This window comes from Sinocyclocheilus anshuiensis, unplaced genomic scaffold (assembly GCF_001515605.1).
Source record: "Sinocyclocheilus anshuiensis isolate Anshui unplaced genomic scaffold, SAMN03320099.WGS_v1.1 scaffold1570, whole genome shotgun sequence".
Taxonomy (NCBI): domain Eukaryota; kingdom Metazoa; phylum Chordata; class Actinopteri; order Cypriniformes; family Cyprinidae; genus Sinocyclocheilus; species Sinocyclocheilus anshuiensis.
Genome location: NW_015546153.1, coordinates 342269 through 364814, shown reverse-complemented (window position 1 = coordinate 364814; position 22546 = coordinate 342269). Strand labels below are relative to the sequence as shown.

At 41.5% G+C, this 22546-nt stretch overlaps 1 protein-coding gene and 1 long non-coding RNA gene across 2 annotated transcripts in view; one reads left to right on the top strand and one right to left on the bottom strand.

The window, feature by feature from the left end:
• The window catches only part of schip1 (schwannomin interacting protein 1), a 201396-nt gene that overhangs the window by 108072 nt on the left and 70778 nt on the right, over nucleotides 1-22546 (top strand). The gene's annotated exons all lie outside the window — the stretch shown is intronic.
• LOC107701303 (uncharacterized) lies at nucleotides 3215-13942 on the bottom strand. Its single transcript, XR_001635630.1, has 3 exons — nucleotides 13718-13942; nucleotides 3594-3757; nucleotides 3215-3243 (listed from the first exon to the last, which is right to left on the bottom strand). It is a non-coding gene; the product is annotated as an uncharacterized LOC107701303 (long non-coding RNA).

Sequence of the window (22546 nt, the reverse complement as noted above, 5' to 3'; positions counted from 1 at the left end):
TATGTGGAAAATAATGTGTTTTTTGAACCTTAAACCGCATAAACACATTTCATTACACCAAATACACAAAATACTGTTCTTTTTAGCAGCATCATATGACCCCTTTAAAATATGATCAAGTTCAATTAAACATGTCGGTAACACTTTACTTTAAGGATCGCAAATTAGGAGTTTGTTCAGGGAGAACTCTTAGTTAATAGTGAATATGTGCTCCCTATTCTAAAGTGTTACCAAAATGTCTTATGACATGACACCCATATCTGGTACTTGCCTAAAAAGACGGGTTTATGATGTGCGTTGTTACTATATTACACTAACATTAGGCTATACTTTTAGCCTTACCCTGGAGTTGGTTTACCCTCCGCCTATGATAAACACTATATTTCTAAGACAACCTAATTTCAAAGACAAGTGGATGTTTTTATGCAAAAAACATCAAGACAGTGATAGTAAACAATTAATCTCTGCAGAAGAGCTCAGAATATCAACGCAACACGCAAAGTTTTACATTAAGCATTTACCTGCCACTGTAAAAAAGTGGAAACATGCAATTGTTATGTTAAAGAACTGTTTTTACCCTTAAATTTAGTTTTAAATTAATGTGGCTTAATGCATTAACTTTAAATTTAGTATAGCTACTGTACACCTTCATGATGCATGTTCTTGGCACTGGACCGCTGCTGCGCTTCTCTGACAATGACCTGTTTCAAATGGCAAACGCTTTAGCGGTTCAGTACACTGACGATTTGTCACCAGACTTTACCATGCAATTGCTATCGTTTGTTCTCGAAATTGAAAGTGATCAAGACATTTTTCCGGAGCACCATGTTACAAGACTGTACAGTTTAGCCCTTCTGAGTATTGGGAATGCCTGTGCTCGCAACATCGACATTAAAGCTGCAGTGAAAGACTTTGTGCACCAAAACACTCTGAGAGCGCAAACGATTCGGTAGAGTTTTTGTTTGTTTGTTTGTGGTAGTCAGTTGATAAAAATAATAAATAAGTTAATTGTCAAAAGTTGGTATGTTAAGATGTATGGAAAATTTAAATTCCTCAAAATTTACCATATATCCTAGTTTAGAGTTATCCTAGTATTAGAGTTTTTTTTTTTTACATTTTTAATTTTCTTGCTGCAAGAAAATGTCCTATTATCCTATTATCCTTCTATTATTTCTTTTCTACAATTAGAAATGCTTATGTAGGCCTGTGTTTGAACTGAGACATGTTCTAGCCATTAGCCTAAATGAATTTTATTGAGCTTACTGTGAAATAAAATATGTAGACCGGGGGCCTATAACAGATGTTTGTGTATTATTATTGTTGTTCAGTACACCACTGACTACTGCAACATATATTTAGTATTGGGGGCAATAGTTTAAGATTCTTTTTAGCCATTTTGTCATCCAATGGTGGTTCCCCGGTGTCTGGGGTAACTGAATGTACTAAATTATGTATTTTTGGGGCTAGGTAAGGGATGCAATTTTAAAGTTGCTTGACTTGAGCGCAGCATTTGAAATAGTCACAACATCCTGATTTCTTACTTTGAACACCTGGTGGGTTTAAAAAGTGCAGTTCCGAAAAGGTTTCAGTCCTATCTAACTGAAAGATATTTCTCGGTTAGCCATGGAAAATCCACCTCTGTGGAAAGAATTCTTCATTGGGGGGGTTCCACAAGGCTCTATCCTTGTTCCTATTCCTTTTTTTCTATGTCTGCTGTATATATATATGGGTAACATCTTTAGGAAGTATGTTGTATCTTTCCATTGCCATGTCAATGACACACAATTTTACCTGCCATCAAGGCATTCTAAGACTAATTAATTGGACTTACTATTAGTTTTCCTAAAATATAGGTGGAGAAACATTTTACCCCAGTATTGGTTTGGCTTCACCTGTTTAATTGGCATTATGTAAATAAATAGAAAGAAAGAAAGAAAGAAAGAAAGAAAGAAAGAAAATCTGAGCTGCATAGGCCCCAGTGATGTTGAATATATTGAGAGGAGGAGGGGCTAAACACGGAACTCTGAGGTAGTCCCAGTGGATAATTGATGTGACATGGTTTTTCTCCAAGATGCCATAAACGTCTACCTGTAAGTTAGTACTCAAACCACTGTAGTGCAGCCCCTGTGATACCCACTGTCCAGAGGGTAGACAGGAGGATCTGATGATTTACTGTATTGAAGGTTTCAGACAGGTCCATTAGAATGAGGAGAGATGATCTGGTAGCACTTGCCTGCCGCATGGCTTTAGTAACAAACAGCAAAGAAATGTCAGTTGTTGTCTAACAGGTTGTTTTGTGTTGTAGGGGGTAAGAGAAGACCTGAATGAAAACAACTTGTTCAAGTGTTTTCACTCTGAATGGGAGGAGAAGATTTGGTCTGTTGTTGTCTATGCGTGTAAGGTTTAGTGTAGGTTTAAGCAGTGGAATTACTTCAGCCTGCTTGAATGTGGTGAGGAAATTGCCAGCAAGGAGAGTTTTGTTGATGTGTTTGTGTTCTCTAAGGAGAAATGGCTTGGAGAAGATGGATAGTAAATAGGGCCAAAGATGAATTAAGAGTAGATTACAGACTCCAGCCTCTCTGAGTGGAGAGATAGAAAGTAGAGAGTGGCTGGGGAGAGGTGGAAGTGTGTGATATTGGGAACTAATTGATGATGTGTTTTATCTTGTCTATGAAAAAAAGCAGTGAAGTCATCAGCCTTGTGGTAAGAAAGGTGAATATCTTAAAAGGTTTACGGGTATCTTAAGTGCTGTTGATATTGTTATAAACTTTGCCGTGTAGACATTGGCAGAGAAGGCTTTTTTGAGATCCTTCATATCTGTCTTGAAAGTAGATAAGAGCAGGAGGTTGCTGATGAACCAAAATAAAAGAGCTGTTATGTTCTCATTTTACTCACTTCTCATAACAAAATACAGCAAAAGGCAAATACTGTATCACACTTGCATTCTTTTAAGTGAATGCATTTAAAATGCTGATGAAGACAAATACAGTAAATCCAGGTAATCCAGTGTACCTATTATTTAAATTCACTAAAATTTGTGTTTACCTATCCCTTTTTGGGTTGCAGCAAGAGTATTTACACATTAAGTCAGACATCATTTCTAACTGGCATGCATCTATTCTTCTAAATATTATCCTAAAACAGCAAACCAATTGTGAAAATCATTGATTGAACATGTAAAAAAAAAACTTAACATAAAAAAATGTAACTGTGTGTGACATGATACTGCAGCATGAACTGCACCTGTAAAAGACATGTGGAGCTGGGGGAGGTGGAGGGTTCAGAGGAACTTTTATAATTTAACTTCTGTTAACTTGATAGCAAATAAAATTTTAATCAATTTCTAAATTGTCTAAATATTATGTCTTGTAAGTCCTTTATATTTTTATACACTAAGTCTTTTGATTTTTACTGTTACTTCAGGAGAATGACAATGTACAATAGAAACTTTATCATTGTACCTAATTTTAAGTGGTTAAACTGGCACTGCTGAACCTGATCCCATGTTACAACATCTCTACTTCATCTATAACATTGACCTTTGGACAGAACAAGCGATTATGACATCACTACATTACTAAATAAAAACCCACAGTCTATCTTTGCTGCTGGTGGTGGGTGACCTGAAGACAAACCTCTGTTGAATCAAGGACATTAGCCAGAGGAACTGTGGGTCGATATGCTGGGAGAGTGACATTGTTTCTGCTTTCTTTATCTGTACTGATTTTCATTTATCCCTCCATCCAAGAGCCCTGGCCTGTGTGGAAAATCATTCATATTCATGAATTAGTAATGAAATAGGGAAGAACATCTTATGATTTCACCCAAAATCATAAGAAATTATTATTTTAATTAATTTTCTTTATATAAAAGACTTCTCTCTTTGCCAAAGAAGATTTCTCAAATTCACTGTCAGTGAATATGTTGAATCCAAACACATTTCCAGAGGACTTCAGTTTAAGAAAGAATGTCTCAGGTTACGCATGTAACCATGGTTCCCTGAGAAGGGAACGAGACACTGCGTCCTCTAGCGGTCACTATGGAGAATGCCTTCAGCGTTGACTGGAGTTTGAAGCAAATGTCTAAACACGGCATCACTACCGGCGAAACCTCAGTATAGAACACGTCATCCCCTTCTTCATCTGAAGCTTGCGTCCGAGGCATGGCAAGAAAAGAGGAAGCAGTGTCTCGTTCCCTTCTCAGGGAACCATGGTTACATGCATAACCTGAGACGTTCCCTTCAGAGAGAACTTGAACTGCGTCCTCTAGCGGTCGCTATTTGGAATGGAATACCCACGCTGCCATGCTGTGGGGAGTGCATGCCAAGCACCAAGACGAGCACTATCAACTCTACCAAGCCATGAGAGTTGTCCCTTTGGATGCCTCGGTGGCTGTTAGTGACGATATCCCCTTCGGCCAAAGGCCCGAGCTACATGCCCAAAATAACTTACCTGTTATAGGCTATGCAAAGAAAGCTTGGTCCCAGGGCAGAGCTCAAAGATTTAGAATCAGACAACAAAATGATTCTTTTAAAGGGATATGGCCGGGCATCTGGGCTCACCATGTTACCAGACCCTGGCCTGTTACCTAGGGGACCTCAAACATCAACCCCTCATTTTCCCAGGGAGGCTACAAAAATAGCCAATCTACCTGTCTGCCGGAGGCAGAGTCTCAGAACACTGACGAGTGCAAGGGACCAGCTGTACACACAGGCACAGGCACACATCATCATACAGGCACATGGCTTCTCCTACCATTGCTATGCTGATGACACACAGCTCTATCTTTCATTTCAACCAGATGATCCAACGGTAGCTGCACGGATCTCAGGCTGCCTGGCGGACATCTCGGCATGGATGAAAGAATATCACCTACAGCTCAACCTGGCAAAGACTGAGCTTCTTGTCTTCCCTGCCACTCCAACTCTACAGTATGATTTCTCCATCCAGCTAGGTTCTTCTACAATTACCCCATCAACTTCGGTCAGAAATCTTGGTGTAACTTTTGATAACCAGCTGACCTTCAAAGACCACATTGCAAAGACTGCTCAATCTTGTAGGTTTGCACTGCACAACTTCTTGTCCAGGCCCTTGTCATCTCTAGACTGGACTACTGCAATGCTCTCCTAGCTGGACTTCCCTCATGCACAATCAAACTTTTCAAATGATTCAGAATGCAGCGGCACGACTGGTCTTCAACTAGCCCAAATATCCCCCAATTGTAAGTCGCTTTGGATAAAAGCGTCTGCTAAATGACTAAATGTAAATGTAAATGTAAATGTACACACCTCTACTGTACCTGAGACGGAGACTTCCCATAAGATGGGAACCATTTGTTATGGTATCACTAAGGATACATATCAAGAGAGTGACCCAAGGTGAGAACCGGGGTCTGACCAAATCGGAGTGGGCGTGGGCACTTACCATAAACATGGATTTTAGAAAGCACTTAGTGCTAGGGAAGCACTGCCAAGCTCAACCATAAGAGCAGTCTAACAGGGAGGCAAAGATGGCCTAATAATCTAGTATGGCTGCCTCACGGAGCTCCAGGGAGCAGAGTCCTTGATTCTCGGAACGAGAAGATCAAAAGGAGAACTCGACTATCAGAAATGAAAGGAGAACTCAGACGCTCACCATGGGACCGGCGTGCTCATAGGCGACCCCATAAAGTGAGTTGAGCACTGCTAAGTAGAGGTCTTCACAGGACTGTTTTTTTAGTCCCGCTCCCGCAAGGTTCTATTCTGCACCCACCCGCTCCTGCTATATATTCACTCTTTGTTCACCCGCTGTCCGCTTAGAATCATTTTCTCCCCGACCTGACCGTTCCCGCTAAATTTAGATCTCGTTTCCAGAATCTCACATTTAAATTTCCGCTACTGAACGAAAGAGAGATAAGCTAACAAATAAAAGTGTAGTCCGCACAAAATTGTATTTTATTCATCTTGTCAAGAGTCTTGAATTTATTGACTTTGTCTTGAATTTATGTGAATTATCTTAAGACACAAAATTTGTTAAATATTTTATGCAACACAGTAGGAAAAAAGTGTCAGAGAAAATAAAAATATTGTACAAAAAATTTATTTCTTACTTTTTATTAGTCTTTTCAGGATACAATTCGTTTAACATTTACAACACAATAGGGAACTGCTCTGAGCATCGTTATGCACATGCTGCGCACAGACCACGCAAATAAAACGCGTAATGTTTAAAGCATGCGTGCAGCGCGTGCATAACAGTCCTAAGCGCAAGTTGTACCGGTGGTCAATAAGAATAAAGTGCAGATATGCTGTTCTAAATGGACGTCGGGAACGGGATATTGTTAGACCGCCCGCTCCCGTTCAAATTACACCAGAGTTACCGACCGCTAGGGCGTTTTTATTCGGGAATTTAATCCCGCGGCGCAAAAAATCCGGTCGGGTCGTGAGAGCCGCGGGAATGCAGACCTCTACTGCTAAGCTCAACCATAAGAGCAGTCTAACAGGGAGGCAAAAAGATGGCCTTACAACCTGGTATGACTGCACACAGAGCTTTGGGAGCAGAGTCCTTGGTTCTCAGATCGAGAGGATCAAAAGGAGAACTCACATGCTCCATCTGGGAGAAGCAGGCTCATGGGTGACCTTCCCGCAGTGAGGGGAGCACTGCCAAGCTCATACGAGCAACCTTAACTGCACCTGGAGATCCGGGAGTGGAGTCATAGGCTATAAGATCGAAAAGAGAACTCACATGCTTACTCTGGGAGCAGCAGGCTCATAGGTAACCCTCCCGCAGTGAGGGGAGCACTGCCAAGCTCAACCAGAAAGGGCAGTCTAGCAGGGTGGCAGAAAGGAAGCCTCTCAACCTGCTACAACTGCACACAGGGTTCCTTGACACTCTCAGTCTCATACCTCAGTGTATATACGGAGAGTGAGGGTCCCATACAGCTAGGGTCGAAGGAGCCTGCTAAAGAAGTTTGTGGTAGCGGCAGGCTCTTGCACTACCCTTATTCTCAAGGGGAGCAATGCCAGCTCGACCACAGAATGGGACCCAAAGCCATATATGAACATGATTAGAGCTCCTCAGAGCGGGCAGATCAGCCTGGTAAGATTGGAGCACTGTCATGGTATGCAGTGCAGCTGCAGCCTGACCCCCTGGTGCGTACGCTCTGCCATTTAAACGAGATGCATCTTGAAGGTGTTTGGATGGCAAAGAGGGAGCCTTAAGAGAAGATGTTTCTCCCATTGAGAGCTGGCAAGCTAGCGTCTCTTCAACAAGGGACATCTTCTCATATCCGTACTCGCGCATCCCTTCAATATTAGCATAACTAGTATGCTGGAATCTATGGATGAGTGAGGAAAAAAGATTTTTCCAAGCCTTCTCAATCTCCACATAGAGATCGGGAAGGAATGGAAGGCTCACTTGAGCTAGAGGGCTATGGTCAGAGAGGAAACTCTGGTCCAGACAGCCCTGAGCAGTTTCCTTCCTGACCCACTGACCCACGTACACAGGGCTGGAGGACTGAGAGGACTCAGTCTCAACTTCTTCGTCCTCATCAGTCATCACCTGCTCTTCCTGGCCAGAAGCCAGCAGAGCACTAGCCGCTGGATCAGAGGATGTGAGGGAGATCGCATCCACATCCAGCAGCTCACCCTCGTCCGCGACTGATGAGCGTGAAAGAGAGAGTCCCTTTTTTAGCTCATCAGCCAAGTCCACCTGAGAACCCCATGAACTCATTTTCCTCCGTGCCTTAGCAGCAGTGGGTCCTGAGCCACTGGGAACCAATGGCTGTCTTTCTCCCCTCGAGAACAGATTGCCCCCTCGAGGACATCGCTTGCATGCTCTTCGCCCAAACACAAGACACAAAGATTGCATGTGTCATCAGGTGTCAGAAAATTAGGACATGGATCTGCACACTTTTTAAACATCTTACTAGTGCTTGCTATTATGTAAATGAAAGAAAGAACAGCGTTCTTACCAGAATGCATGCTTCAAACCAAACAGTCCCTGAAGACGAAGAAGAGGATGACGTGTTCTATTGGTGGCCTTTTAAACAAGTGGTTGCACTGGGGGTGACGTCAAAGGCTGTCGCTGGCCAGTGTTATTGTCGTGTTTAGACATTTGCTTCAGACACCAGTCATGCTGAAGGCGTTCTCCATAGCCCCACCCGCTAGAGGACGCAGTTCAAGGTCCCTCCGATGGGAACCCACTTTAGGTATTTATAATCAGACATTTAACAACAAATGGTCTGAAAATTTGAAGGCAAGGTATCTCTTGAACTCAAAGTTCTAATTGTTAAGGATGTTCAGAAAAAGCTGGAACAGATCTTTCTTCACTCCACCACTACCAAATATTATCAAGAGATATGTGAACTACAATATACAAAAATCAAGAGAGATTCTCTGGATTGTTGAGTCTATGTGTCTGTCCTGTGCTGCACAATATTCAGCATCTACAGCTGAGAAAAGCTTTCTTTTCATTCTCATGTTCTGTCTCTGGCTCCAGTTCTTCAGAGATATCCACAGATTCAGAGCTTTAGTGGACAAGACAATCAGGGACAGACTTAGACATGCTGCAGATCCAGGAGAAACGGCATCAAAAACAAACCAATCTAAAGACTCGTGTGACCCTAGTCATCAGTGTACGGCCGGTAACTGATCACCCAGCGACAGCTTCAGATGGGTCTGTCTGATGTTCCTACTCCAGTTCATGATCTTTTTCAGGTAAAAACGGTATAAATGTTTTCATCATATCTAGTGAAAATACTTTAATCATAAAGCCATAATTCACAAATACATACATATTCTGCTGATAATAGACATCAAACCTAAAGGTCAATCCTGAGTGCATCAGTTTGCACTGTTTGTTTATTTATACTTTTATTATTATTATTGATTGATTGATTGTTAAGAATGAAATTAATTCTAAATTTTAATTAAAGACATAATATAATTTTTGCTGAAAGAGCCTTAACAGTATGAGCAGTGAGTTTGGGCATTATTTTTAAAGAATAAATCTGAGTACACAGCAGAAACTACAAAAAAGAAGAAAAAAAAGATCATTTTGAACCTTTTAATTTGACAGCTTGACTTGAGTCAGCAGTTTCTCACAACAATGTCTGTAATGTTTGAACTAAAGCTTATACCTCCTTAACTAAAGTTCCGAGCAAATGGTATATGTCTGGTATTGGATCGCTGCCTGAGCCTCTTTTTAATTTCATTGATGCTCACATTAGAGCTTTATGCATTCACTATCATGCCTTCGAGACACGAGTGATTTTCAGATCAACAGTGCTGGGTTCAGATTCCTGGCTTTTGAAAGGTTCATCTGGCAACTCTTCACTCTGCTGCATTAAAGGCACATTGATTTTTTTTTTTTTTTTTTCATATATGTCTGACACATATATTTCAGGTCTTTTGACTTGAATCAGGTGTGTTTGATTAAAAAAACATGCAAAATGTATAGTGACAGGTTGGAGAAGCACTAGCTTACATTAAATGCAGCCAACACCAGATACATTAGCAATGTACATTAATTTAACTTTAATTATGTGCATGTTTGTGGAAGTACATTGCATATGTTGTTTTAGCCTGATAAACTTTTCTGCAGATTAATAATTGCCCAAACCCCAACAAGGACCGTAATGCGCTCTACCATTGTCAGAGGAGGTAATGTTCTGTCAGAGATAAGCTAGCTAGTTCTGTAAGTCCATGAATAAAGGTCAACAAAAGCAGGTTTCTCAGCAGAGCCCAGGGTGATCACTGTTGGAGTATTGTAGGGCTGTGTGTGTGTGTGTGTAGTACAGCTACAAGATCAGGCTCATATTTGTAGCTAGAGAGCTGTGCGTGTGTTTGATGCCATGTTGTCGCTGCCGGCAGGTTTGTGGTGGAGATAAAGGAGCTGTTTGTGACGCTGAACTTCTGAACCTGCAGTAGTTTGCCTCAGCCACAGTTACCCCGACAGACATTACATTTACTCTCACAGCTTTACATGCCGCCCACAATGAGAAAGACAGACACGATTCTGAAGTGAAGAAATGTTTGACATCACAGTGTGACACCGACTGTCCTAAAGAGAAACCACTTTGAACACTATAATTTGACAAATTGACTTGACTCAACAGTTCCTTGCAACACTTTTGTAATGTTTCAGCTAAAGCTCACACCTCCTTAACTAATGTTCCGAGCAGATGGATAATGTGTGGTATTTGATCACTGGCTGAGCCTCTTTTTAACTTCATTGATGCTCACATTAGAGCTTTATGCATTCACTATCATGCCTTCGAGACACGAGTGATTTTCAGATCAACAGTGCTGGGTTCAGATTCCTGGCTTTTGAAAGGTTCATCTGGCAACTCTTCACTCTGCTGCATTAAAGGCACATTGATTTTTTTTTTTTTTTTTTCATATATGTCTGACACATATATTTCAGGTCTTTTGACTTGAATCAGGTGTGTTTGATTAAAAAAACATGCAAAATGTATAGTGACAGGTTGGAGAAGCACTAGCTTACATTAAATGCAGCCAACACCAGATACATTAGCAATGTACATTAATTTAACTTTAATTATGTGCATGTTTGTGGAAGTACATTGCATATGTTGTTTTAGCCTGATAAACTTTTCTGCAGATTAATAATTGCCCAAACCCCAACAAGGACCGTAATGCGCTCTACCATTGTCAGAGGAGGTAATGTTCTGTCAGAGATAAGCTAGCTAGTTCTGTAAGTCCATGAATAAAGGTCAACAAAAGCAGGTTTCTCAGCAGAGCCCAGGGTGATCACTGTTGGAGTATTGTAGGGCTGTGTGTGTGTGTGTGTAGTACAGCTACAAGATCAGGCTCATATTTGTAGCTAGAGAGCTGTGCGTGTGTTTGATGCCATGTTGTCGCTGCCGGCAGGTTTGTGGTGGAGATAAAGGAGCTGTTTGTGACGCTGAACTTCTGAACCTGCAGTAGTTTGCCTCAGCCACAGTTACCCCGACAGACATTACATTTACTCTCACAGCTTTACATGCCGCCCACAATGAGAAAGACAGACACGATTCTGAAGTGAAGAAATGTTTGACATCACAGTGTGACACCGACTGTCCTAAAGAGAAACCGCCCACTCCCACATCAGATGACACTTAAAACACACTCAGACCATCTCATGCTGGTTGAAGAGCTGAGGATGTGGAGCCAAACAGACACTTGTGAACACAACACAGGAGTTGCTCTCCATAGAGCTAATCACTTTGGATATCGCAACCTATTCTTTTGATCTCAATCTCTCTCTCCTCCAAATACCTGTGCAAATACCATGTTTATTGAAAATAGCCACTGGAGAGTGTTGTGTGGATCCCTTCACCTAATGACATTGTAAAAGACATCGTAATGTTTTAGATTACCTAAAGTCTAGCTCATCTCATCTGATTGCATATCATCTTATTCTTGTATTTGATTAGACAATCCGTTGCAACAAAAAGTGCCTTACATAAATTCTTTAATATCACATTTTAAGACGTTTTTAACTAAAATACCAGTCTATAATCCATAATAACGCTTCCTTCAGTGAAAAAGTCCATCTCCTGTTGTCTCTCACATCAAAATCCACCCACATATTTGTTTAGAGCTGTTTTGGCTTGTAAACATTATTGATCTGTGCAGATTTCTCTCCTGATTCAGGACAGAACACTAAATGAATTCAAAAAATCTCAGAGATGCAAAATCAATATTTTACAATTTTCTTGACAAGCACCTGTCACACAGTGTTAGTGAGATTTGGAAGACCTCGAGTCTCCATCTATTCCTCTCTCCCACATGATGACTTTCTTTTGTCCATTTAACACTCATGCTCAGATGAGAATTCCTCGAGTGCTTTCAGAAATGACTTCTGTTAACAGTAGTCTGAACTGTGCTCTCAGTGTTGTAGTGTGTTTGATAAGTGTGTCTGTGTGGGCAGAGAGCTCCTCTCAAAACCATTCTGAAGCCAGTGTCAATTCGGCCCAATCTAGCTTCTGTTGAGCTCAGACCATATCAGCGAATGTGTGTCACTGCACCTTTAACTCATTGATGCATTGAGTCGACAAATCGAGCACATTTCTGTCAATCACTGCTACTTTGAAACTGTTTTAGGCCAAAAAATGTAATCATGACATCAGTGGGTTTTTACGTGCTTTAACATATTTTCACACTTCAGTCAACTGAATGCAGGTTAAGAGGAACTGTACATGCTCCACAGTAAAATCTAGAACATAGAGTTTTTACTGTGAGTTTCATTTGTGCATGTTGTCTTCAGTATGATCCCCTAAACTGCTGCATGTGCTCTTCTTTATATCTGTAGAGAACTGAAATATGAGGACTGAATTGATTTTCAATGTTTTAACTATAGCCAAGTGGGAAAAAAAGGGTTCTGAAATACTAAAACATTTTAAAGCAATATTCAGGTCTTTTTGGATCTTTTTTTCTTCCAGTATTAAAATTAATCATACAGTAAGTAATATGTCAGTCTGTAGGTACATCTCCAAACAGATATTTTAATGGAAGGCAAGTATTTGTGGATTTTGATGTGCATATGCTTGTTTGTTAGACCTTTCCAGTGGCATAGCTGGACACCTAAGATCCACAGAATAATTATTAAGCCTTTTAAAAGATTTTTGTAATTTTAGATTTCACACACAATATCTCATTCATTCATTCATTCATTCATTCATTCACTTTATGATGGAATTTCCATTCCTGTTTTTTTATATCTGTAGAATCACAGTGTTCATTCTCAAATCCATTGTCAGTTTACACAGAAACAGCTTATTATGCTGTACTTTTTTATGTCCCCCAAAATAAAACAAGTCTCTGAAGACGTACACTAATAATGACAGAAGTGTACCCCACTATGCTGTAAAGTTACAGAATAAACAGGTTTTGTAGTTTAGTTTCTGAAAATGTTATTTTGGACTGTGGATGACATTTTGAGATCTGAAAGTGTTTTCATAGTACATTGATATTAAAAGTTCAAAGGAAATCGGATTATTAGATCAAGGGAAATTGGGTCCTCATGATATGAAGTCTTTAGATTAACTAAAGTTCATTATCAGATTTCATTAGTTGCAATAACTCTAACAACCCTCCTAACTAAAGTAACAAATCCAAGAGCAGCCAACAACAGGAAACATACCTAACAGACTTAAGATGATAATCTGTCTCATAAGTCTGAGAACCTGTGATCGATTATGTGTTAATTTTATTTCTGTGGTTATGCGTATATAAGAATATATTTTGCTCCACCAAAAAACAAAAAAAACATACAAGTCTTAAAGGACGTAAGTGTGAGTAATGATAAAGTTAAAAAAATGAAAATTTTAGTGCAGTGATCATGAATAGTAGAAATTGGAAATTATGGCAAATATGGTGAAAGAAATTAGTTTTAGATAATGCATAATGAGTGAGCTGAAGGCTGGAATGTTTGCCTGAATTGTTCATGAAAGACAGAAATCTATGGTGGCAGTGCACACTGTTTTAAAATACTGTTAAAGAAATTCCTGCAGTTGCTGGATTGAACTCTGATTAGCTTTTGTAAACAATCAAGCAGACTCTTAACAAGCATCAATATTCCTGTTGACTGGTGTTGGAGGAGTTGCTCCTGGTGGTGATGAACGGAGGCATTTTCACCTCTTTCAGTGCAGGGCATCAGACGGTTTGGCAGATCTCCACATTATCAGACAACAGAGGATTTAAATGTCAGTCGAGGTGTGAGTGTACATGACTCACCTGCTGTGGGTCCACCAGAGTAAACTTGACCTTTACCTTCAAAGATTCCTAGGTAAAAGCAGGATCCATGGGTGCAAAGATCCACACACCTGCGATTTGTGCTAGTTTGCATAAAAGAAATGGGTCTAAAACAGTGCAAAATTGTACTAGCAGATTATGAATAAATAACACTCTGGTTACTACCGTAACCTCGGTTCCCTGAGATAAGGGAATGAGTGTTACATTATATGCTCATGGGGTAAACTCCTGTTTACTCTGATACGGAAGCCTGATTTGTTCTCGTTTGTGTAGCTGCACAAACAAATGGCGCTTCAACCCGCCAAAAGGGGTGGAGCCAGCTGCAATATAAGTCGGTTCAGAGCGCCATTCATCAGAATCTTTCAACTGATAGCGACAGTCATCGACTCGCGTGCAGCCTTATAGCACCGCAACTTACGCAATGCACGTATTATGGAGAACGTACACTCAACGTAAATTCTAAGAGCCCAAACCGGACAGATTGGATTGGGACTCTGCTCATTCTCTGAATTAGGAAGAGCCAGAAGTTTAAACTTGTGCTCTGAATGGAGTGGAGAGAACTTTAGGCACATTGCTGTGTCTTGGTTTGAGGACAAATCGTTAACAGTCGTTAGGCCCATACTCAAGGCATGAAGGCATGACTGACAGTGCTTGCAGGTCGCCCACTCACTTGACCGACGCTAAAGCCAAAAGGAGGGCGGTCTTAAGCGACAGGGGTCGCCAACTGGAGTGGCTCGAAGGGAGGGCCCCGTAGGGCCCTGAGGACTATGGATAAGTCCCAGGTCGGCACAGTATGAGGATGAGGCAGATTCAATCTCCGAGCTCCCCTCAAAAACTTCTTCTGATTGACTGGCCAGCCACAATAGCATTGTTCGCCACGATGGCTGCCACATATACTTCCACATATAGGCTGGCAGGAAGGTTTTAGGGCTAGAAAATCCACCATCATCTCGAGGCAATTGATGTGCAAGCGTTGCTCCCGGTTTGACCAGGAGCCGGATGCCGATCTGCCCTCGTACAGTGCTCCCCAACCCGAGTTGGAAGCATCTGTCATAACCACCTTCCTGCTTGAGGTCAGTCCCAATGGGACACCTGACTGTAACAGGCGAGGGGTTCTCCAAGGGGCCACAGCTCTGATGTAGCAGTGGGTTACCATGAGATTAAACCATCCCAGGTGCCAAGTGTGGGATGGTACATGGGCTTTGAGCCAATATTGGAGTGGCCGCAAATGAAGCAGGCCCAGAGTAATCACAGAGGAGGTGGCTGGCATGAGGCCGAACATACTCTGAGGGGATGTGAAAACCCAAATCTGAATGATGCTGCTAGCTGCTGAAATGTCTGGGAGCTGGATCTGGGCTGAATCAATAACTGTCCCCAGGAAAACGACTCGCTGGCTGGGAGACAGAGAGCTCTTGGCTAAATTGATTTTTAGCCCAAGCTGCTCCAGGTGGCTGAGCAACAGCGACCTGTGAGTGATGAATTCCTTTTCTGATCTGGCTAACACAAGCCCATCGTCAAGGTAATTCATAATGCGGATTCCCATCTGCCTCGGAGGTGAAAGAGCTGCATCCACGCACTTCATAAAAGTGTGCGGGGCCAGAGACAGTCCGAATGGCAGGACTGTATATTGATAAGCCACACCCTCAAATGCGAATCTCAAGAACAGGCTGTGATGGGGAGCTATCTGGATGTGAAAGTAAGCATCTTTCAGATCCACCGATAAAAACAAGTCCCTGCGGCATATTTGTGCAAGGATCTGTTAGAAAGTCTGCACCTTGAACGGCCATTTCATATGCGTGTGGTTCAGATGCCTGAGATCGGCCTGAGCCCACTATCTTTCTTTGGAACGAGGAAGTAGTGGCTGTAAAAGCCTGACTCGCTGTTCACTACAGAAACTGTTTCCACAGCTCCTTTTGCAAGCAGAGTTTGCACTTCGGACCAGAGAACATGAGCATCGTTGTCCTGTACCAAAGTTTGATTAATACCTCTGAAGCGAGGTGGCCTGCGATCGAATTGCAGTGAGTAACCTCGCTCTGTGGTTTTTAGAACCCAGCTTGACACATCCGGAATGGCTTTCCAAGCCTGGAACTGGATGGCAAGTGGTCTGAGTTTTTTGAGTGGGGAACTGACATTTGTGGTAATGAGAAGAGGAGAAATGCTATTTTGAGTATGTGGGTCCGCTATCGCAGTGGTAATTTTGTTGGGTGCGCACTGAAGGGTGGGTCCAATTTGAACAGAGCTTCCATTGCCCAGAGCTAGGCGGGGGGATGGAGAGCGGATGCGAGCATTCTTTGAGGGTAGTCCGGCCTCGGCGGGACCTTACCCTCTCCTCTTCCTATCTGGATACGTATCAGGACGGCTTCTGAGTCTCAGGGTCCAGCGTCACTAGAGAATGGGGTCCCTGGAGCTTGGGAAAACAGGTGGCGTTCCGCCGCATAAAAGCGCTGTGAAAGGCCAGGCTCAGACTTCGCTTGAGGCTGGGTCATTGACGGCGCGGGCTTAGCAGGCTGCTGAAAGAATGGAGCCTTCTGGTGATTTGAAGCAGCTGCAGAATGGGAGCACTTCAGCAGGAAGTGATTCATAGCCTGCGATGACTTCTGTGCCGCAGTGAAGCGTTCATCAATTCTATCCACGGCAGATCCAAATAATACCCTGGGGGAAACTGGGGAGTCGATGAAGGCGACCCTGTCAGCGTCCTTGATCTCTGTTAAATTAAGCCAATCGTGGCGCACCAGCACCACCAAATTGGCCATGACCTTGCTGATTGACTGATTGCCTGTGCAAGCCACTCGCTGCAGATGATCCTCACGTGAGAATAACACCAGTTAATCAATGTGCTGCGGGCAGAGTGAAGCACGCAGGACCTGTGCCAGCGTGAGATCACTCGAACCCGGGAAATCCATCCCTCTGCCCCGCTGTTTCTTCCTCCTAGGCTCCTGGGAGAGGAGTAATGGGAAAGCAGATGAGGGAGGACCGCCTTCATTAAAGAAGGCAATCCGCAAGTGAAGCAGGGCGCTGCCTCAGCATGGGTGCTACCCAGGCATGCAACACACTCACCGTGCCCATCTGAGTCATGTCTCGGTGAGACATTTGAAACAACACCGCTAAGGAAATTGCTCTTAAGAAGTGCTCTTTTCAGTCGCCGGATGGCCACAGGGCAAGCGCTGTCTAGAGGCATCCTTCCTCTGCCGGGGCTCTTCTATGGCAAGTAGCGGCTGCTCTTGAGCTTCTTTGGCTTCTAGGCTTCTTTTTCAGAGTCTAGTGAGGAGATGATCTTCGTGCTGAAAGAGAAAAATTCTGATGAATAGCGCTCTGTGCTGACTTATATAGCAGTCTGCTCCACCCCTTTTGGTGGGTTGAACTCCCGCCCGCGCCCACAATGTTTGTGTCCACTCCCGCGGACTTTCTCTCAGAGCTTGTGAAAAATGTACACAAATGCTCAGACTAAATATTTGTTCAGGTTAACATCCAGAATAACGGACATTAAACATGATTGCATTTAAATAGGATGAAGTAATGCTAAACTAAAGCACCACGCGTGAAATTTTTATTTTTTATTTTTTATTAGCTTATAAAACATTAACCGTTAAAACAAAACCACAAATAGTTGCACCTCAGTTTTTAAACGTAGGTTACTGCACTACGTTTGGCTACACACGCACCAAACGATTAATTAAACAAACAGTTTAACTGTTAACAAACACTTTAAGTAAAAAAACAAGGCACAATATGAAATAACTTTGTTATTAAATAAATATACACATAGAACTTAGAAAATAGGCTAGATTCATTTAAACAAATTAAATACAAAACGAAATAAATAAAATAAATAGAATGCCTCAAGAAAATCTCACAGATTTCACATTCACAGTTGTGTAGCTTGCTTAAAAGAAAATACTACTAAAAAATAACATAGCCTATACTTAATAAACAAATGAATTTAATCACTGGGCCTGGCATTGCTTACTCCATATTACTATGAAGGAAAAGTATATTGCTGACTGAGTGCGGTCCCAGACTTGTGCGTCTTTCTTCCAAGATCCGCCCACACACACTGAATGCCCTCTCTGACAATGCACTAGATGTGGGAATGCTCAAAATAAAACGCGCAAATTTTGAGAGGACAGGAAAGCGCTCTTTGTTGAACTTCCACCACTGAAGCACATTCTCTAGAACTCAATTTCTATTACACGCCAAATCCCACTGGGCCCTGCGGGTCTCCAGCAAAATTTTATGACCACCCACTCCCACACGCAGCAAAGGTAAAACCCCCCACTCCCGCGAGATTTGTGTTGGGTCCCGCGGGAGCCCAAACCCAATGCAGCCCTCTAGACCAGAGCGAACTTTTATGTAATTCCGGTTACATAACATGTTATAAGAGCAGCTGATGTTCTATGCATCAGTGCAGACTGTCCCGTGTCCAGCAGTGAAAGCAGGGTGTCTTTCTGCGTTAACACTGAATGAAGTCTGACTATGCAGAGCCTCTCTTCATTCTCAAACTCTCTCCAGAGAGAAGGTTAGAGACGTTCAGATGAAAACAATGGAAGCGGTCTGACAGACAGGGTTTGGAATGACCACAGTGAAAGAGAGAAATAAAATCAGAAATGTTATTCTTGCCGTCTCACCAACAACACAATATGAAATTGTCTGACATTTTTGAAAACCAAAATGCAGACACCCCAAAATGAAAATTCTGTCATCATTCTTTTTTGTGTGAGGAACAGATAGAATTTGAAGTCACTAATGGGGTGAGTTGGGACACCTGACCATTACACCAACAGGATTTCCACAAGATTTTGGAGTGCTTCTGTGGGAATTTTTGTCCATTTATCCAGTAGAGTATTTGTGAGGCCTGGCTCGCAATCTCCATTTCAGTTCATCCTAAAGAAGTTGAATGGGGTTGAGGCCAGTCAAGTTCTTCCACACCAAACTCATCCAACCATGTCTTTATGGACCTTGCTTTATGCACTGGGGCTCAGTCATGCTGAATAGAAAAGGGCCTTCCTCAAAGTGTTCCCACAGTGTTTGAAGCATAGCATTGTCCAAAATGTCTTGATATGCTGAGGCATTAAGATTTCACTTCACAAGCCCAACTCCTGAAAAACGGCCCAATACCATCATCCCTCCTCCACCAAACTTTACTGTCAGGCAGGTAATCCATCAAACCCAGACTCACCCATCAGACTGTGTGATTGGTCACTCCACCGAGCAGATTTCCACTGCTCCAGAGTCCAGTCTCAGTTTGCTTTACACACTCCATCCCACGCTTGGCATTGTACTGGTGATGTGAGGCTTCATACAGCTGCTCGTCAATGGAAACCCATCCATGAAGCTCCCGCCGCACAGTTTTTGTGTTGATATTAATGCCAGTGGAAGTATGGATCTCTTCAGCTCAGAAATCAGCAGAGCGTTGGAGTGTAAGACCACTGAGCCAGAGCATGATATTGTTGCACATAAAATATTAATGTTTAGAACAATGCAAAGAACACAAAACCATTAGAAACTCATACGAGAGTCCAGCATCACACCATGATATGGCTTAAAAAAAGAGATCAAAAAGAGACAATTTCTTCTCTCCAACACGGTGCCAGTTTTAGCCTTTTGTGATAAAGAAATGAGAATCACTAAACATGATAATTTATGTTATAATTTAAACATAAATGCACATTGTTCTAGATGGAGGGCACCATCCCCTAACTTTTACACATTTACTCAAATTGTTATGCTGATAATATAATTTCTAAAGAAAAAAACATAAAACGTTACATAAAACGGGAAATATTTCGAAATATACGTCTATTTGCGGGGCCGCGGCGGTCGGTGCGAATAAGCTGCTCTATCAGCAGCATTAAAAACTGATTGGAACAAAAAGTGTTGAACTTGAAAAAAGTTTTTGCAAGTGCACTAGCTAAATGAAGGCAGATTGTATAAAATGGATCAAACAAATAACGTTGTTTATTAACGAGCTGCAGTTTTATTATATCAGGCACTGACACAGATGCAGTATATTAACGACACGGGTCATCAGTAAGGTGCATACTGAATCTGGTACATTATTTCCAAGCGTTTTAGAGTGTTCCCAACACACGTTTTCACAGTGCACATCGCTCGCTCAAACTCATCAGGAGTCAACATGCTGCCGACGTCTCCAGTGACTGCTGCAGTGCAGACCATGTCTCTCTGTATACTGAAGTAAATGGGAGTGGAATTTACCGCATTATGAACGTGGCACTTGCGGGAGTTATTAACATTATACGCAATACCCACAACCTCACACCAAATTTCAGGCCCTGTAGATAGGCTAGCATATACATTTAAGCAGAAATCCGAAATGTACCTTAACATATTAGAGGAAGAAAATTTCAGGCCGTGTAGATAGGCAAGCATATATACAAATCATTTAGTAAGCAGAAAACCGAAATTTACCTTAACATATTAAGTCAGAGGAAGATGCGACTGAATTGATGCTTGAAGAATGCTCTTCCAGCAGCCATGATTAACAGCAGCTGGCGGTTAAAGTTTTCTTTGATAATTTGATTTGACAAGAGTCACGAGACTGATAACCCTCTCCCTATCCGATAAAAACTACTTAATTACAGCAACGTGAGTATTTGTAATTCGTCACTTCACACCTCTAAGTACTTTATTAGTACTTATAAAGCACATATTAATGTCTTATTCTGCATGACCGTATTTTAGATCCCTTAATCCTAAACCCCATACCTAAACTAAATGACTACCTTACTACATATTAATTAGCAGAAAATTAGGAGTTTACTGAAGTAAAAGTCATAGTTAATAATTAGTTAATAGTGAGAATTGGACCCCAAACTAAATTGTGAGCATATTTCTTACTATACCAGTATGCAAGCAAACAAAAGAAATAGAAGCGGCTTTAAAGGTATCTGGTCTGACAGCTCCTGTGAGCAAACAGAAAACTGTTTTTCTTGAGTTTAAGAAAGAAATGTTCCACTGAGGAAGCACTCAATCAGGTTCAGGTGTCAAAGTTGCCTGCAGGGTATGTTCCCTAGAGAGAAAGCAAGAAAAGTAGAGAAGAAGATGTATGTGAACGTAAAGCAGCCGTATTACAGCAGAACCTCAGCTGACCAGAGACAGGAATGTTTTTCTATTTCTCTGGAGGTTGATGAAATGCGTTCTTACGCTTGCTGTGCTGTAATGAATCTGGATTATTTTATATGAGTGAACGAGTGTCAACAGAAACTAATAAACCACCAAACTGTCTCAATACAAAGACGAGCTCCTGAACAGCCATTCATCACTCTTCTGATTCTCAAACCAGCTGAATCACACCTTTAAAATAAAGATGGAAGAGTTATCCTGGGGTCACTTAGCTATTCAATAAAGAAATAAATACTCGTATTTTTAGTCTTGTGTATTTGCATATGTGAATTGATTCTACATTTTCTCTAAGTTTCCAAAGAGAATGACTGTAAATTTACATTCTTATATCGGTTAGTGATATTTTGTGGATATTTATCCATAAACGAGCATATAGATGAGTTCAAAGCAAAAGATATGGACTAAAACACAAATATGCAACAGAAATATGCAGCTCATATTTTGTTCAGTTACTTATATTAATTCCTGCTTTATGTACAGAAATGTTACCTGTAGAGTCTAAATCACCCATTTCGCCTGTGTTTGACTTATTGTAAATAGTCATAGCTTTACATGACAGGTCAGGAGTTCAAATATTGGCTGAAGATTTTCACTAGACTCAACTGGACTTGCTCTGTTAATAATGATTCTGATCAGTATTTGTGTATTGCTTTCTAATAAAAATATCTAAATATATTTAAAACAAGATATGAGTAGCAGACTGACATGAAGCTAGTGAGACTTAATTGTTTGTTAGATTTATGCATTTACTTCTCTTTAAAATATCATTTTATGCTTTTCTTGTAAATACTAGAGGAAGATGCGGAACACCTGCTGTGCATCTATTCACACATATGCATGTTAATTCATCATCAGTCTGTCACCACCGTCTATATGCTCAATTATATGCAAAATCCCTTCCCCAGGGGTGGCAGTGCAGTGCATTATGGGAGTAGCCCGTTGAATCACACCCACTCCCTCCACAGTAAGTCTGAGATGTAATGTCGCATTTATTTAGAAAGCATTTTACACATTTAATGTCAGAGTGTTGTAAGCAAGCGTTTGCTGGGGTTGTGCAGCACATACACAGTTATTTATCACACATCAGCTCTTTAATATCTCCGCTGTTTCAGTGGAATCCAAAAGAGATTCTCTGAAATGTTTCTTCTGAGAAAAAGAGCAGAAAGTTTAACTAAGTATATTTTCATTGCACCAGTATACATAGTTAAAACATAACTCTGTGTAATCTAAATATTTATAGAAGCCTCCGAAAAGGAGTGGGTTGGAATAAAACAGCAGATTGATTGAATTTCATTGATAAGCTCATGTTTAACCTGACTGACACTTTATCTGCTTAATTTCAAAAGTGAAATACATTTCCTGGTTGAGGTCGGTGAATTGCTCGCGATGCTGGTTAGCGTGTATGAAGTTGTGAGAACTATTGCATTTCCGAATCTTTGTGTCTGACCTCTCTGCGGCTTCTTAAACTTGTAACCTCTGCAGGTAGTTTGTGTCTGAGAATGAAGTGTTTGTCATGCTTTGATGTGTTTCCCAGCGGTGAGGATGATGGAAGCGAGCGTAACTCAGACAGCAGACGTGTGTCTATTCCTGGCTGTGGGCTGAGAGTATGAACGCACACACACACACACACACACACACACACACACACACACACACACACACACACACACA